Source organism: Megascapheus bottae, chromosome 18 (genome assembly GCF_031878675.1).
Source record: "Megascapheus bottae isolate mThoBot1 chromosome 18, mThoBot2.hap1, whole genome shotgun sequence".
Taxonomy (NCBI): Eukaryota; Metazoa; Chordata; class Mammalia; order Rodentia; family Geomyidae; genus Megascapheus; species Megascapheus bottae.
In genome coordinates this window covers 23,556,383-23,572,983 of record NC_143526.1, presented here as the reverse complement: position 1 = coordinate 23,572,983, position 16,601 = coordinate 23,556,383, and the positions used below count along the sequence as shown (strand labels likewise).

Sequence of the window (16,601 nt, the reverse complement as noted above, 5' to 3'; positions counted from 1 at the left end):
TGAGATAGGATCTCATTTGTACCTATGTCTAGGCTGCCTTGAATGTGCCATTCTCTTGTCTACATCTAGAGTAGCTGGAATTACAGTTGTGAACCACCACCCCTGGTCATCATCTACATATTCTTAATAAACATGGATGTGACAATGGGCTTGGGTTTTTAGTGACGCACATTCTGTCCAACTGTATTACTCACTATGAGTTTTATCCACAAACTATTTGGTTTCAACTTGGGTCAATTTAAACTTACAATTTCCTACTTCTTTGTCATTTTGTTTTCTACAGAATCCCTTAGATACCTTGACTCCGAGGGAATGTTTTACTCAAAAAGAATATTGTACAAGTATGGGAGAGAAAGAATAAAGATGAATTTAATTTTAATAAAGTATTCCAGGTCACAATGTGAGTGAAACTGGGTAGTATGCTTTCAACATGTCCTCAATTGATGGTGAATACATACTGCTTCACTGGATTTCCTCTTCTATTAGAGCTTATGTAAAGACACAAGAGACAAAGTTTCCATATCAACTATTAAGAGACAAGGTTCTCATGTTAGTTTCAGTCTCAGGGAACCTCAATTCAAATGGCCAGCGACACCAGTTCTAATGTTACTGAAGTATGCTGTGTCCTGCTGTTTCATTCAATGCATATATTCCTAATACACTTTTTGTGAAACTTGGTTAATTATTAAATAGGTCAGAGTGTATGAACCACCTGAGATTCCCAACCAATTATTTTCTTGCTATTCCTTCTTGTACTCACGGCAAATAGTACATAGGTTAATGCTGTTTTGGCTTGATTTTTGTGAGACTATTAAATTCTACTTATTTTAGAAAAGCTCATTATTTCCAAGGAGCAATATGATGATTTTGAAGATGGAAACGCTTTAGCTTTCTCCACCAGGGACAAGTTATATTTTGTGGTTAGTGAGCTGGCTACCAGCATATAACCCTGTGTTTATGATAGCAGAACCAAGTGAAGATTTCAGACAATTATCTTGGTAGTCAAGGCTTCCAGATCTGCTGGCTGGTGTATTTACAGAAAAGCAAACTGGACACAGACAGCTACCAACAACCTGCTAAATACATAATGGTCCGAATTGCTTTCTATTCTCAGCACAGGAATCACTTGCTGGTGTAAGTTGAGTGTTTAAGGGTGAGCATTAACTCCTGGGTCACCAGGGAAACATTTAATAAGTAACTAGAGGCCTAAGTGATTCTGTATTCTCCTAAATGCCCTCTTTAATTGTTTTTCTTTCTCTCCCTCACTCCTTCTTCCCCCCTCTTCCCAGCCCCTCCCTCCCTCCCTTCCTCCATCCCTCCCACATCCCCTCCCCTCTTTCTCTCCTCCCCCCTCCGAAGGTCGCTGTGAGTAGTTTCAAATATTTAATGTTCTTTGTTAGGTGAGTGACCCATGTCCAGTGTGGAAGCTGGCTGGTTTGTTATTTGTCGTTGGCCAGTACACAATAAGTGAATCAGGTTCATAGTAATTCTATTCTGGCAAGAGAAAGGCCAATAATAGGACTTCAGGGGAGCTATAATAAATTTGAGTTATGATAAAAGATACTGTACTATGTTTTTATATGCAGTGTATATCTATATATAATCAATATATTGTATGTACATAATGGAATATCATTAGCTACGACACAAAGGGAAATCATATCACTCACAGATGGAACTGAAGATCATTATGTTAAGTGAAATGAACAGGATGCAGAATGACAAATATCATATGATTTTCCTCACTTATGGAATCTTGACTAAAAGATAGAATACATACAAGTAGAAGAGGTATTAACTGGGAAGAGGAAAGAACCAATGAAAAGAGGGAAGGGGAGAAAAGTATGAGGAGTAAAGATGATGAAGTACATTCTAAGTTTAAAAATGTTGTAAGGCGGGGCTGGGAGTTTGGCCTAGTGGTAGAGTGCTTGCCTAGCATGCACGAAGGTCCAGATTCGATTCCTTGGTACCACATTCATAGAAAAAAATCTGAAAGTGGTGCTGAGGCTCAAGTGGTAGAGCTCTAGCCTTGAGAAAAGCCCAAGGACAGTGCTCAGGCCCAGAGCTCAAGCTCAGGACTGACAAAAAAAAAATGTTGTAATGCAACCTATTGCTTTTCAGTAGAAAAAAGAATGAATATGTATTCATAAGGTGAAGTGAAGACTAGTAAGTGGGGGCATACGATGAACCCTAATAATTACAAGTGTTTTTGAGCCAGTAGCCTTACTCACTTATGAGGATGAGGTTGTGACAGGAAAGTTCTCCCTTGTTGACACTTCTGAAGCATGTTGACCTACTGTAATGGTATTTGGAGTTGTAAAAACAGACAATACAATGTCACTGTTCCTCTGAGGTCAGTGACAAAGGCGGGATAAGTATCATTTCTGAGGCAGTTACTGAGGCAAATATTCCACTTGTGTCCTTTATAAGGAGTAAATGTCACCACAGTGGAAGCAATGTGAGGAAGTAGGAGAGGGAGACCATTTCACAGAGACAGGTAGAGAAAACTCATGAGGTCATTGGATATGTAGAAGGGAAAAAAACATTCTAAGAATGCGTGTAATTTAAACTAAACTATGTAGGTGCTGAGCAATAGATTGTCATCAAACAACTCCAGGCTCTAAAATCTTCTCATGATAATAGGATATATATTATACACAGAATTATATTTGAAATATAAATATAATATTGAAATCCAAATCAAATATCTGAAAATAGGTATTGGTCAAATTAGTCTTAGTTAATCTACAGAATACTATGCAGTTGTACAAGGAAACTTGAAGAGGAGGCAGAGGAGTGTGTTAGATGTGATGATTTGGAAATATCTCAGGAGCAATGAAAGAATAATGTTTCTGTGCATATATTTGCATTAAAGAAACTAGAAGGAGATGTAAAAAAGAATAAAAGTGTTTTGTGGTGGGTGGAAACTGGCAGATGGAGATAGGGTGGGTGTGAAAGTCTTTACTGGGTAAACCTTTTTATACTTTAAAAATTTTTGAACTGTGTTTATGCACTTGTTAACAGAAAAGAAAATGCAAAGGAAGAACTCTGTGTTCCTATAGCAAAGACTGCTGCTTTTCCATCAAAACATCTTGTCTCCAGTTGTTATTTCTCTTGAACCAAAATGCAGTTCTCTACGCTTTACATAATGCTTTACAGCTTCTCCTATAGCTAGATGTGGCACAGGGACCAGAGATATATAGTGAGAAGTACTTTTGGGATAGACCTTGACATCTTTAAATGCGTTGAGTCAGATATAGGAACTTATTTACCCATTTCTCTTCTTATTGAACTTGGATTTCATGTCTCCAGAGACTCAGCAGATACATGAGGGGTCCTGAATATTTGGAGCTATGGCCTCTGAGATGTCAGAACAGAACAACAGATACACACGACACTGTATTGCCACCCTTAGCTGGTTTCTCTTATATGTAAGGAGGATAGATTTTATCTTGATTAACATTCTTTTTTTGCATATATTTTTATTGTAATTAATAGAAGGGTTACATTATATTCACCAGATAGAAGGTGCATTACTTCACAAACATTGATACATTTTCTCATGGCTTGTTCCCCATTTCCCTCCCCCCATCCCCACCCCTCATTTTGTTTTCCCCCCCTTCCCTATAAACAAATAAGCATATATATAATATATCAGATAACAAAGTGAAATACTATAACAATATGAGATAACCAAGGGACAGCAAAAGAGATGAGAAATAACATAGTACATTAAGGACAACAATCACTCATTATATGGCTTTTGTTTCTATATCCTGGAGGTCCTTTCATTTAGTGTCATACTATATGGTCTTATATGCCAGGGCCTACCAGCAGCAAATTGGGGTTCCTGAAATAGGGGGCAGGGACTGGAAAAAATAGAAGAGAGACAAACACATCGGTCCCGGAGGTCTGCAGCCCAGGTAAAAACTGCAGCCTCGTTTATTCTCAACTCCAGGCTTATATTCCTTCTTGAAACCAGGGAACTTCCAGGTGTTACATTCATATGGTAAATCTCAGGTCATCTAAACAGAATAAGGCCAGAAAACAATAAGACAATAAAGCAATTGTCTGATGCATATAAAGGTACAGTTTGATTCCACTCTGGCTCCCAACACTTATGTATCTAGGTTTTGTTCTATTGTAAATCTCTGCCATTGTAAATCTCTATTGTAAATCTTTCCATTTCCTTACAAATGGGGAGATGTTGTTCTTTCTGACAGCAGCAAAGAATTCCATTGTGTATAAATACCACATATTGTTGATCCACTCAGCAACTGAGGGGCATCTGGGTTGGTTCCATATCTTTGCTATGGTAAATAGTGCTGCACTGAACATCGTTGTGCTAGTGGGCTTAGTATGTCCTTGTTTCTGGACTATTGGGTAAATACCTAGTGGAATTGCTGGGTCATAGGGGAGCTCTATGTTTAGTCTTTTGAGGAACTGCCATACTGCTTTCCATAGTGGTTGAAGGAATTTGCACTCCCACCAACAGTTAACACTCTTATTTTACCTTATTGTCATGACTAGATATTGGAATCTGATCTAGTTCTTATCCCTATTTTCAGTCAAGTTGTTTTTTCTTCTGTAGTATCATTTTTTGAACTTTACTAGGTATCTGTCTTTTTCTCTAACTTCTTGAAGTCTTTGGGTCAATATAATTAAGGCTTGTGAAAAATATTGCCGAGGGTCATGAGAGATGGCTATTTATTACCTGTTATTCTGTTTTGTAGTCCAAAGTGTTAGTGTTGGAAAAATTCCTATATCTTGTCATTTTTTCTATAAGGCCATTGTGAAATTAACTTTTTTATATTTTAAAAGCTTTTAAAATAATCATATTTCTTGTGTCAAAATTAATGTGCTTGTTCTCAATCATATGTTAGAAGATATAGTATTGCATTGATTTTTTAAAGGAAAGTTTTATTAACGTACTTGTATTTGGGGCAGAAAAAAAGTTTGGTGTGGAATAGGGAAAAGGCTATGGAAATATGGATGAGTTTATTGCTTAGATTCACAGGGGGTCTGATGAGGTAAAGGTTGGTGATGTGACTTTAATAAACTATGTCTACTAAATACACATTAACTCTTTCATGAAAAGGTTTGGTAATGAAGATATGTACTGTTGTCTCATAGTGAGATTCATTCTTTTCTCATATTAGAAAGAGAAAGAAATTCCAGCTGTGATTGCATAAGTATATCTGTTTTACTTCGACTCTAAATCACCTTTGCTCACTGAAAAGTAATGTAGCACCACCCAGGAGAATGAATTTGATTAGCATTGCCTAACATCTAATTTTGTTTCTACCTAGTATGGACATCTTTGGAACTGCTCATGTGAGTTCTAATTTACATACCATCTTTAGCAATTATTTCTATGTTTTAAGTAGAAATATTATTCTAAAACAAGGTTTTACATAATTATTCTATATTATGGAGATGGGCTTTCCCACATACTATTTGAAATAACATGTAGGAAAATGTTATTAGAATGATATCGAAACTCTCTTAGAAAAATAAAGAAGTTCTTTCAAAGGAAAGGCTTAGGAGATGTAGCAATCCCTTACATAAAAGTATTTGGAGTTAAGGTTTGAGGAAGTGAATATAGAGGGTATTTGAAGGGCTTTACTCTCATAAATGGATTAGAAAAAAATATCTAGGGAGCGCTCTTACCCATTTGCAACATGAATATAGAACAAAAAGACGGTATGAATTAGAAAAGACTCCCATCTGACACCAGTCTGCTGAGTGCCTTGATTTGGGGATATGATGACCTCCAAAACCAGGAGAAATAAATTTCTATTTTTTAACATTATATGTTTTGTTTTAGCCACTCAAATAGACTGAGATACATATCTTCTTTCAGTCACAGTTTTAAAAACAATAGGTTAACAACTGTAAAACAATAATTGACACAGGCACAGTGAATAGAGCTTTTATTCTAAATGTATGCTTTACTTATCTATTCTTTTATATATCTGCCATTTAGAAGATATTCAACAATCATCTACTTTGTGCTAAAACCATGGGGCTAGAGACAGTGGTTGATATGTGATATTATAAAACCTTTTACAGGAGCTTTACAATGAAAGACTTCCATGATACATTCTGCTAAAGACAAATTGAAATACGTGTCATGCTTTGCTCTGGGCTTCAAAAATTCCTGACCAAGTGGGAGCTGAGTTCCAGAGCTGTGGTATTGGAGGGGAACATTCTGTAGAGATGGACAATGGGAGAAAGCTTTACGTCTTCCACCCATACAGTTTTACAGTGTGAAGCCAAGGAAAGTGGAACTTCAGGGAGCAAGAGGAAAGACCAGGTGAGACAGGAGAGGCAGGTAGATGTGGTAAGACCATTCTTCATTCTCTGGTCAATGGGAACCCCTTGAAAGGCTTTGTAGAGATAGCAAGTGGGAGAGACAAGAGTCAAACCATCAGAGACCAGTAGAGAAAGGTAAATAGTAGAATTTCTTTAACTATGTTTAGATTAAAAAAACTCCAAAACCCCAATGTAACTGAGACGTTTAGTACCTAGGACAGATAGGAATGAGTGAGTGATGTTTTGGATACCGGTTATTACCTCTAAAGGTTGAGGCAATAACACCTTTTGCAGATGACCCAGTGGCTTCATATTCATGGAAGTTTTGCAATGGTCAGCATGATTGAAATGGAACCCTTGTTAGGGACTGTGCATTCTTCCCAGATGTTTCTCTTCAGATAAAATTCTGTATCTGGAATTATTTTTTAAAAAGTATGTGAATATTTAACTATCTGCCTGTTATATAGACTTCTGGAATAAGACTGCTTCCATTTCAACTCCCCTTGATAGTAGTGTTTAAGTGTCTGTTTCCAGAGTTTCACAGTTTCGTAAATTTGTGTTATTCCACAGAAATAAGTTTAAGTAACATAAAAAATAGATTTTTTATAATCTTAATTTCATAGCAAATCCAGTTTTGACCTGTGCTCAAAGAAGAGAAGGTGAAAAGCCCACATCTTATGTTCTATGTTTATCCTGATTTCTCTAGATGTTTGTGTAGTGTCTTTTATGGTAAATATTTCCCTAGCGTTTTGCATTATTTTCCTATCTTCTTAACATCTTTCTTCAAATTTTAGTCATCGGCAGACATTGCAGTCATTTTAATACGATAACTAAGCCTTAGATGGATTCTCTCAATTAAATGCAGTTAGTTTCAGAGCTGCAGCACTGGGGAAAAATGATAAAAATGAAGCAAGAATAGCAGGAAACTTAATAAAAGAGGATGGAAGTGTTGCCATCATTGTTACATTTTTAAAAAGGAATGTTCTCACTGTGTACAGAATATCATTACAATTTATCATGCACCAGTTTGATAAGATTGGCAAAATTTATCTTTGGAGTTGCATATAGATTTATATCTTTCAATACTAATATGTAGTTTCTGTGTCTTAGTTAACATACCGAGTTTTTAAATTACTTTCTACAAGTGTTATAAAGAATTATTGGAATTGCTATCTTGAATCATGTAAAATGTATACCAGAAAGTACATATCAAAAGAATTAAAGAAATAAATGTATACAAACATAGTCACCATAGTATTTTGAGGCTGAAAACAATTAGACATAAATTGAAAGACAAAATTCAAAGTTGTGGCTCAAGTAGTAGAACTGCTGCTTCCAACAGTGAGACCCTGAGTTCAAGCCTTAGTACCACCACAAAAATAAATAAATGGATAAATAAATAAATGCATATGAGCAAGTCATGACAATTCTCCATGAATTCTTTACCTGTCACAAGAAATAAAGTTTAGATTAAAGGCAATATTAGCACATTTAGGTAAAAATTAGGAGAAATATAAGCACCATAAAACATTCACTGTGATAATGAATATGTAAAATACGTTTACAGATAAAAACTGACAGAGGATATTTGGAAATGGAACCAGCTGTTGTGTTAGCATATTGTGATTTATTTTTTCTTTAAAATTCCCTGTCTGCTATTAGCATGGTATTTATTTATAAAACATTTAAGAAGCACAGAGAACAAAAAATTAATTCTGCCATAAAACCCTAATTATACTGGAAATGCAATCCTAAGGGAAGGACATGATGGATGATTAGTTTTAACTATGCCCTAATAATCGCAATGAATGCATTGCAATGGAGTTCCAAGCGCTTTAAATTCTCAAGTTTGCATTACCAAAGACAGTGCAGTGCCCCTTGTGCTCTCTGTTGTCTTTACACAGAGAGGAAATGGAACAGGGAATCCTACATTCTTAATAAAATACTACATCACTGATAAGATGAGCTTTATCCAGTGTGAACTTCAATGCTGGTTCCAGATGGCAGTCCCAGTTGTTGCTGCTGCTGCTGCTGCTCCTCCTCCTCTACCTCCTCCTCCTCCTCCTCCTCCTCCTCCTCCTCTTCCTTCTTCTTCTCAGTAACACTCAGTAACAGGCTCCTTCCTTCTTCTGCCTGTATTACCACTGTTAAATTGAAGACATATGTTTTCAGGTAGTAACAGAGAGTTTCCCTCTAAAATTCTCCTGGGGACATGTGTATGCTGACAAAGAATGTCAAGGAAAGAATTTTGTTGTTATTGTTGTGAGAGATTGCCATATGCTGAGAAGCATTTTCAGAATATTTGCCTTTTTACTTCTTATTGCCAACATCCTAGAAGAGTAGACTCTAGGCAAGTATTTGGATCAAACAATCAATAATTTATTTTCTTCTCTGTGTTGGAGACATCCTATTCTAGGGTCCCAGTGACTAGTTCTATAGATGTAAAGAGATGATTATATTCTGGAATCTATCCTCAGTCCCTTACCCTGCCCCGCCCCAAAATCATTTGAATACAGAAAGCTATCCTTTAGTTTAATATTGTAATTCTATAGTAAAGCTAAAAATTTAAAAATGAAAATCTGACTTTTTTTGGAAACATACCACATTTTATTTAGTTGAGTTTAAAGAAACCTAGGGTACAATATATTGGACGTGAACATTACAACTTGGGAGGGGAGAGTAAGTGGAAGAAAAACATGGGAAGGGGTAACAATGTTCAAGAAGTTATGTACTCATAACCTTATAAATATAACTGTAACCCCTATATGCATCATTCTGACTATAAAATAAAAATTAAAAAGAATAAAAAACAAAATCTGGGATATATGATTATAAAGCAATTGATAGAAGAAATTCTCTTGATTATGGAGTAATCCAAAATTCTAAAATAAACAAATTAATACATTTCGATATACTATCACATTGTTTTCCAGAGACCTAATTTTCTGGTAAGAATTACAATATTTGAATCTGACTTTTTTTTTAATGGAGATAATGAACCAGAGCTTTGGTAAGAGCTAGCAGTGAAAGAGGAAAGGAGGTGGCAAGTTTTTTTTTTCTATATATCAACAAACCACAGTAATGTTTGGTTTAATTCCACCATCAGGATATTGTTCCTGGGAAGGAAATGTTATTTTCTCTTGTTTATGCAATGCATTTTTCCTCCCAGTTAATAGAAAGGTATAACCAGCACTATCAGACTAAACACATAGGAGTCTAATAAAACTTAGTACTATGTTTAGTATCATATCCAGTTTAAAGATTCTATGAGATGTGTTATTGGACTATAACAGTACACTTCCTTCCCCAAAGAGATAAGATAAAATAATGCACATGCAGATATGAGAAAGTTTGTAAAATAATTTATCAAGTGAACACTAAAGCAACTTGTTCCACTTATTCCATGAAATAATTGAAAGTTCAGTAACTAAAAAAAAAGAATGAGAGAAGAACAAGAGAAGATAACATTCAAAATATCTATTTTATTGATGAGTTTAAGTAAAGCTGTGGATCCAATCATTAAATGAGTAAAGCAGAGAAGCAATCTTTGTCCTAAATAATGCTGAAGTTTTGTTCTGTGTTTGTCTTCACTCTCACAGGGAAGATTCTTATCAGATATTCAAGATGCTATGAATGTGTTTGTTTCTAGAAAAAATATGCTTGGCTGGCAGTTCTTTTTGGAGAGGATGATTTATAGTGGTGGATATAACGCTGAAGAATAACTATGGATTTGAAGGAATGGCAGCTCTGACCATAAGAACTCTAGCTGTTTTTTTTTAAAATTAAATTTGAGGACTGAACAAAAGAGACTACTCTCCCTCCTTTCTTTCAGCATAAGTACTGATAGGTTACAGAATGTGTTTAATGCATATCAACAGCAGAACAAACCAAGGTGCACTTTTCACTTTTCTATTGTAAGTGAAAATTAGCAGCATCTCTTACTGGCAAATATAAAATTTGTTCTCAGAGAAGCTGCATATTGTCTTTAAACAATGGGCACATGGAAAACATAATTTAGGGGAAGAGGAGTGTATAATTTTATGATAACATTACTATGGTTTATTATATTGTTTTAGAAGATTATTTTACTCATTTAAACTTAAAGTTTTGTGTCTGTGTGTTTTTAAATTACAGAAGTAGTACTTGGCTTGTTGAATGTTTTTGACTAATCTCAATTCTCATGTTATTGAAAGACACTGGAAAAAAGATGTGCCAACAAAAGAGAAATGCATAAAAAATGTGCTTCTTTCTATTATCTGACCCATGCTGAAGTCATCATTGTTGTCAGTTATGATTTTATCATATACTGACATCTGTCCAAACCTTGGAAATGAAGCTTTAAATCATCAAATTCATGGGACATGTTCTAGACATAAGCAAATGGGAATACATAGCCCAGTGATCAGAAAATGTCATTCGTTTTTCAGATTCAGATAGTCATGTCCATGATGCCATCTCATTTCTGAACTTTGCCTGTGAGAGAGAAAAAGGGACACCCATTCTGCCTTGTGAGTCTGTCTTTATGAAGGAATGCTCTGCCCTAGCCTTCCAGCTCATTTCTATTGTCCTCATGGGACCATTCATGTGGATGGAGACATCCATTTTCAGAGGATGAAAGAGGCAAGGTTGGTGGCATGGAAATTGCTAGTCTCTTACTGCTTCATGCTGCAACATGTGGACCTCTAAACATATGTATGATAAAAGACCCCCCGAAGAACCGCTGCAAGGTTATGGTGCCTCAGGTGAAGGAAGCTTATTATGACCCTCTGGTGCCCTAAAACATTCCACTTCCTGAGCCAGTCAGTGCTTCTCCACAATATATGTGTTGGCTGAAAAGGCATGGCTTCCCCTTGCAAAGCCATGAAGGGTTCTAGAGAAAGCAAAGAAAGCAGCTTGCAGTACTAGACACACATTTCAGATCAGAAAGGAAAGCTGACAACCTATGCTAGCCTCTCAAAGCTCTCCATGCCCTGGATGGTCTGGGAAAATGTTTATCTATGTCATTATCTCAACATTTGAATAGTGCCATTCTAGGTGATTTATATGTAGGGCTTTGTTGAGTCCTATGAGAAAAAATGCCAGTTTTGAGCATTTCTAAATAGTACTGCATTTGTCCCTGTTATGTTCTTTATACATAATGGTCCAGACACTTCTTGACTGAGATTAAATTCCTATAAACCCATTTTAAGTTAAACATTTTATAAGCCAAAAATTCACTCAATACTCCTAACCTTTGTGCATCCTAGCTTAGCAACACAGCACACTCCAAAGTATGGCTTTTCTGTCTGATACAGCATACAGGGAGGATCAAATGATATATTTGCTAGCCAAGGAAAGGATCAGAATTCAGACTCAGAAGCATTGTTTCTACTGAACACTTCTGACTTCTGAACACTTCAGCACTTCGGATTGAACTCATAGCACTTCTGAAACAGCACTAAAAATTGTAAGTCTGTCCATCGTAAGTTGTGGACTGTATGCATTTAAATGAAACTGTAGAGGTATGGTTTCACTTAAAATAACCTTCAAGAGATGCAAGAGTTCAGAACTATGGGCATTAGTGAATAAATACACTTGGGAAATACTTGCTCTCTTGTTTTTGATGGTTGAGTTTCTTTTGTTGCTGTTGGTGGTGGTCATAGGGCTTGAACTCTGAGTCTGGGTGTTGTCCCTGAGCTCTTCAGCCCAAGGCTAGCACTCTACCACTTGAGCCACAGTGCCACTTCTGGTTTTCTGGTGGTTAACTGGAGATAAGAGTCTCACGGACTTTTGTGTCCAGGCTGGCTTTGAACCACTATCCTCAAATCTCAGCCTCCTGAGTAGCTAGGATTACAGGCCATCAGTGCTTGGGTGGTTGAGATTCTTTATGTTCTTTTTAGCTTTGAATCTTAGGGTAGAACACACATAATGTGTGTTCTTTTCTTTTCCTGGGGAATATATTGCAAATCTTCTGTGAGTTAGGATTGGAATTAATTGTGAGATCTATCATTTTCCTAAAATAAATCATTAAAAGCAGTTCATTATCTATCATTCTGTCCCGGGTTAAAATAAAAATCTGCTTTCTAGGTCAATCTTCATTAAGCTATTAATATATGTTTCATATTATAAGAATTCTAATTTTCTTATTAGCAACTGCATGTCACTAAAACATGACTATCAATGTGTTGAGTATTAATTGATATTTGAATTCTTTTTAGTGCTTTTGCTCTGTCACACACACAGTCACAGGATCTTCTCAATGCATCTATATATACAGAATTGTATTTATGCTTTACTTCTGATAATAAATGGCCTGTTCTATGATTTTTTTCTTCAAAAATAAAGATTTTCACAGGGATTTTTGGCATGCGTTTTGTCCTGTTTTATTTTTAAGAAACAATAGCTTTCTTCAGCATCCATGAGCAATATTTCAATACCCTAATTTCAGCATAAGTCATTTATATGCCTGATATTAATCTTCGTATAGTTCTTTCACAGTATCAAAAATGTTCATATACTTTTGGTTCTAATTGCAATTCACACTTACAATTTCAAACCTTAGTTAAAGAACCATTCCCTGATTTCTGATAAATGACCAAAAAATGACTCTAGCAAGAAGAACGTCTGGAGCACTTTGAATTCTCACTTACACTCCAAATGGAAATACGTCTACAGAATATCATGAACATAATCTACAATTTATATGTGAAAATATGTCCAAAGTGTGAACATTTCTATTTATCTTTACTGCCCTATTCTATTTATTTTACCTTTACTGCCCTAATAGCTGATTAAAAATTGGACACTAAAGCTCAGGCCTGTTATTATACAATTTGAGACAGAATCTTGAGTTTGAAACCCCACTGAGCTACATAGTAAGTCTAAGGAAAATAAAAATCCCTCAAAACCAACAATATTATTATTATTATTATTATTATTATTATTATTTCTTAGCCAATTACAAATTAGAAAACTGAAGTCTTTCACTATTGGATTGTTGGGTTCTTCCCTCTACCTACGAGTTCTTGCGAACAAGCACTTAATGAAAGCTTCCCTTGGCACCTTTTAGGTCACATAATGGATTTCCTGCTGGGATCTCAAACGAGATGACGATAAAAAATATACATTTACTAGTTCATGAAGGAATTTGTGTGTGTGTGTGTGTGTGTGTGTGTGTGTGTGTGTGTGTGTGTGTGTGTGTGTGTGTGTGTGTGTGCCTGACAGTGCAGTGGAGCCAAACCAAAGGATCAGCTCATGGAACTGAAGGTTTAGTGGGTTAGTGACAAATACGTTCAGTGGTAATGCAAAAATAATGCACGTTCATTTGTGAGCGGAGACAAATTTGGTGGCTACAGAGGCAACCTGTAGGTGCAGACCTTGAGTGTATAGAGAAGAGAGAAGGGCCACAGGCAAAAGAGAACAAGAGAAAATAAAGGAAAAACAGACAGCCTATGTAGAAAGGTTCCTTAGTATGAGGCTCCGCCCGTATTTCCTTCCTTGGGTTTTTGGCCACTGATTGCTTAATCGCTTGTGTGCCATTTTGGTGTTACCGTCCTGGGTTTCCGGAAGTTCAACCAAAGCACCAAAACAGCGCACAAGCCGTTAAGCAATCAGTGGCCAAAACCCAAGGAAGGCTCCATTGTGCTCCTATAGGGGCCACTCTCTGGGCCCCTGTCTGGATGGTGGGCTTTCTTTCCAGGCTTTTCATTGATTTTCACAAAAATTACTCCATTTGCCACACACACTTCCTTCTTTACGTTCTTCAACTGCCAATTACTACTCCTATTTGTTGGTTCCTGGAGGTGAATTAAGGGAAAAGTAATTGGGCTGGGAAGAGAGGCTCTATGATTAGCAGAGATTGAAGACAGGTTGTATGACCTTGTAGCAGGATGTCCCAAAACAAGGTTGAAATATTAAAGCAAGTTTATAAAGCAGAGCCCACACGGTTACAAGGTAAAATTTGCTCAATGGTAAAGCCATTACAGGCGTGAAAGGGGAGAGTGCTCTGTTAGCTAGATCTGATTATATCTAAAGTGCAATAGGAAGCTAGTGAAATATTAAGCGAAATGGGAAACGAGGATGCTGATAATGATGGGGTATATGTGTGTCTGAGGAAAGTGATCTTGAGTGGGTTTTTATTGAAAAATTAGAATGAAGAAGGAAAAGCGCATTTAAATTTGACAGAGTCCATGATCTTGCTTATTTTGTACCAGTTATCCATGTAAACAGGTTGCTTATAATTCATTTGGACATACTTCTCTTCAATAATGAAGTTGCTTTCTGGCATTCAGCAAGGAAATATTAATACAGTTATTTTCCTGCAGAGCAGAGGGTCTCAGTCCAATTTAGCATCCACAGCTAACAGCTTCTATATAATTTAATCCTTAACTACTTGACCAAAACAGGGACAATAGTCAATGTGCTTTAAAAATCTGGACTGAGCAGTGAAGAAAGAAAAAAAAAATACTAAACAAAGGTATCTGACGACTTTCAAGGTTTCAGGTTTGGGAAAGATTGGCTGGAACATTTCCATCAGTGGGTATCTTTATTTATGAAGTGTACTAACATGCTTATTCTACCCCTTCCTCTGCTTCTTCCCATCTTTTATGTCAAGAACTAATGTTGCCTCCTTCCTTTTCCTTATGGTGATAACCCTATGATGTGGACTTTGAGTTGCTTAATAAGCAATGATGGAATTCAAGATCGTGGGATGTACTATTTAACTTTGCTGTTTCCCTCTCATGAAAGGAAGGATCTAAACCCTAATCCTGAGTTTTTAGGGACTTGTTTATACTTTCTTGCAAAGTTAATGATGTCTAAGGGGTCGGTTAAGGAAAAGCCAGACTAATTTGGACATGGTTCTCTATTATTGGAATATCTTTCCTTCTATCTTATTATTTTATATATTACTGCTTGCTTTACAAAAGCCCTTTTCCTTTCCAGCTTCACAGTAATTATTGTTATTTTTTGTGTGTATGGGCCATGGGTTTAACTCTGGGTTTGGGCAGTGTACCTGCGCTCTTCAGCTCAAGGCTACCACTCTACCCCTGGGCCTGGGCGGTGTCCCTGAGCTCTTCAGCACAAAGCTGCCCCTCTACCCCTGAACCACAGCCCCACTTCCTGTTTTCTAGTGATTAATTGGAGATGAGTCTCTCTGTCTTTTGTTCCTGGGTCTGGCTTTGAACCGAGATCCTCAGATCTCAGCCTCCTGAGTAGCTAGGATTACAGACATGAGTCACCGTGCCCGGCTATTCACAGTAATTTTTTAAGGTTTGATTTACATAGCTAAACAATGTAGAAATTCTGTGTTTGCCATGTGTGTTTGAGGCTATTTCGAAGATTGTTATTACTATTATTATTATTATTATTATTATTTTGGATCTCTTCACCTTTTGAAAGCTCCCATCTGTTCTTTCTCCTCCCACTTTCTACACTATAAATAAAAGCCAACACCCTGGCACCCACATGCATATATCAGTTCTTCAACTCTGAAATCAGTTTGTAAAGTTTGGAAAGTGATGAAAATCTGGAAACTAGCTCACAGGAATAAAAAAAGTGAGACAAATTCCTAACTGCAGATATTTAGTGTATACCTTTGCTATTTGTTGATTGCTTAGACATAGAATATCTTTTAATTAACACCAGTTGGGAGTCATAGTTTGTTTTTGTAAGGTTGTGAAGGTCAAAGTTGGTTGTTTTCTTTTGGTTTTTTGATTTTTTTTTTCTCTCTTCAAATAGCTCTGAGTTCACTGCCCTTGCTTCCTTGGACTGCAACTGCCAGAAACTATGCAGCTTGCTTAGAATTCTCCTCCCAGTAGATATCTAGTTTAAGACTAAGGCTTGATTGTGAACAGTGGAATATTTTGGTTTGTCTTGACACGCTTGAGCGACTATCAGCATTGTGTTGATTATATAGACCAAGTGTTCCGAGCTTGGATCTCAAATTTAAACAAGTAGCTTACACTCAGAAAAGTGCCTAAAGTATGTTGAAAATACTCAGATGAGGCAAAATGTTAGACAATCTGCTATATTTTAAACTTTATTTGTATGTGTATATATGTATATTTGTACATATATATTTACACACATGTTTAATTTTTAAAAATATAGATACCATGAGTAGGACAGACAACCTGCTTCTTTTCATTTATAAATACTATTTATATGATTTTGAAGGAGTTTGTTAAAATTAGCTGATATTTTAAGATCCTTTTGACATTTTACATGATTATAGGACATGGGGACATAAGTTCAGGAAAACTGGAAAGCTCTCACAGTTGAACAACTGCCATATTTGGGAGTCCTTG

General features: G+C 36.3%; 1 protein-coding gene across 3 annotated transcripts in view; it reads left to right on the top strand.

The window, feature by feature from the left end:
• Plcb1 (phospholipase C beta 1) overlaps positions 1 to 16,601 on the top strand; it is a 652,247-nt gene that overhangs the window by 45,761 nt on the left and 589,885 nt on the right. The window lies entirely within an intron of this gene.